Genomic DNA, 2,500 nt, shown 5'->3' on the forward strand with positions numbered 1-2,500 from the left:
CAGCACAGGGATGAAAGAGTGAAGATGCTGGTTAACTCTTGCGTAAGGGATTTGGACAACACAGGGATGAAAGAATATAGATGCTGGTTAACTCTTGCATAAGGGATTTGGACAGCACAGGGATGAAAGAATGAAGATGCTGGGTAACTCTTGCATAAGGGATTTGGACAGCACAGGGATGAAAGAATATAGATGCTGGTTAACTCTTGCATAAGGGATTTGGACAGCACAGGGATGAAAGAATGAAGATGCTGGTTAACTCTTGCATAAGGGATTTGGACAGCACAGGGATGAAAGAATATAGATGCTGGTTAACTCTTGTATAAGGGATTTGGACAGCACAGGGATGAAAGAATGAGGATGCTGGTTAACTCTTGCATAAGGGATTTGGACAGTACAGGGATGAAAGAGTGAAGATGCTGGGTAACTCTTGCATCAGGGATTTGGACAGTACAGGGATGAAAGAGTGGAGATGCTGGTTAACTCTTGCATCAGGGATTTGGACAGTACAGGGATGAAAGAATGAAGATGCTGGTTAACTCTTGCATAAGGGATTTGGACAGCACAGGGATGAAAGAATGAAGATGCTGGTTAACTCTTGCATAAGGGATTTGGACAGCACAGGGATGAAAGAATGAAGATGCTGGTTAACTCTTGCATAAGGGATTTGGACAGTACAGGGATGAAAGAATGAAGATGCTGGTTAACTCTTGCATAAGGGATTTGGACAGTACAGGGATGAAAGAATGAAGATGCTGGTTAACTCTTGCATAAGGGATTTGGACAGTACAGGGATGAAAGAATGAAGATGCTGGTTAACTCTTGCATAAGGGATTTGGACAGTACAGGGATGAAAGAATATAGATGCTGGTTAACTCTTGCATACGGGATTTGGACAGCATAAGGATGAAAGATTGAGGATGCTGGTTAACTCTTGCATAACGGATTTGGACAGCACAGGGATGAAAGAATGAAAATGATGGTTAACAGACAGAGGCGGACGAGAACCTTATATACGGACAGCATCTGGAAGGAGGGAAAAAAAGAACTGGCGGAGACGATACAGATCACCCCGCACAAAACATAGGCAGAACAGGCTTATAGAAGGTGAGAGGCAGGAACTGGTTTGCAAATTAGGCGCCCGACGAATGCACCAAATGAAACAAGTGTGAGGGAGTTGCGGAGGCTATTGAAAGTTAGAGATTTATGAAGGCTAGACCGATTTTAATGAAGGGGAGGAGGAGGAGGAGGAGGGGGAGGAGGATGAGGAGGACGTAGAACTGGTTATGAAGCTTGCAAATCCTTGGGCCGACCGACTGGCTGACCGACTGACTGACTGACTGACTGACTGACTGACTGGATGAATGACTTACTTAGTTACTTACTGACTGACTGACTGACTGACTGACTGACTGACTGACTCCACTATCCGTCTCTCCCCTTATCTTCTCCTTCCCTTTCCTTCCTTCATCTTCCTCCTCCTCCTCCAATTCTTTCCTCCACCTCCCTATCCCTCACAACCCCCCCCCCTTCTCCCTCCCCTCCTATCTCTCCCTCATTCTTTCCTCCACCTCTCAGAACTCTCTTTTCTCTCCCCTCTTCCCTCTCTTCCTCCTGTTTCTTTCCTCTCCCCTTTCCTCCCCTCCCTTTCAGTAACCCTCTCTCCCCTTCCCCTCCACTCCTCCTCCTCCTCCTCCCCTCCTCTCTTCCCTCCTTCCTTCTCCCCACATAACCTCTATTTGGTCCCCTTTCCTTCAGTGCTAATTCCTTCTCCCCCTCCTTCCCTCCCCTCCCCTCCCCTTCTCCCCCTCCTTCCCTCCCCTCCCATTCTCCCCTCCTTCCTCCATTATCTTTCTTCCCTTTTCTATACTGATTTTCCTCCCTCCTTTTCCTCCCCTGATTCTTTCCTCCTCTCCCCAGTCCTGTCTCTCCCCTTCCCTCCCCTCTCACTATTCCTCCTCCTCTTCTCCCCTTCTCTCCACTAACTCTTCTCTCCTCCCCCCTTCCTCTAACATTCCTCCCTCCCTCCCTCCACAATTTCCTTCCCCTCCCCACTACTCTCTCTCTCCTTCCCTCCCCTCCCACTATTCCTCCTCCTCTCCTCCCCTTCTCTCCACTAACTCTTCTCTCCTCTCCCCTTCCTCTAACGTTCCTCCCTCCCTCCACAATTTCCTTCCCCCCTCATTCCCCGTTCCCTCCCCTCCCCACCACTATTACCCCTCCCCTAAATAAGTCTCGCCCCCCTCCAACCCCTCCCCCTTCCCTTCCTCCCCTGCCCCATTCACCCCACTTAACCCCTCCCGCCCCTTCCCCCACCCATCCCCACCCCTCTACCCCCCACCTAACCTCCCCCCTCCTCCCCCCCCAGGTCCAGAAGCGCCAGATCTTCCGCGAGGCCGTGCTGCCTTGGAAGGGGGGCGTCATCCCTGAGTCGGCCTTCACCCCCAAGCGCCTCCACCACAACGCCCTGGAGCAAGTGGGGGTGCACGCGCCCGACGGG

At 50.9% G+C, this 2,500-nt stretch overlaps 1 long non-coding RNA gene across 1 annotated transcript in view; it reads left to right on the forward strand.

Moving 5' to 3' along the window:
* The window catches only part of LOC126993443 (uncharacterized), a 9,428-nt gene that overhangs the window by 4,201 nt on the left and 2,727 nt on the right, over positions 1-2,500 (forward strand). Inside the window, exon 3 of the long non-coding RNA XR_007747830.1 lies at positions 2,369-2,500. This exon is cut by the window's right edge and continues 17 nt beyond it. This is a non-coding gene — a long non-coding RNA (uncharacterized LOC126993443). The remainder of the gene's footprint in view (positions 1-2,368) is intronic.

Source organism: Eriocheir sinensis, unplaced genomic scaffold (genome assembly GCF_024679095.1).
Source record: "Eriocheir sinensis breed Jianghai 21 unplaced genomic scaffold, ASM2467909v1 Scaffold613, whole genome shotgun sequence".
NCBI lineage: Eukaryota > Metazoa > Arthropoda > Malacostraca > Decapoda > Varunidae > Eriocheir > Eriocheir sinensis.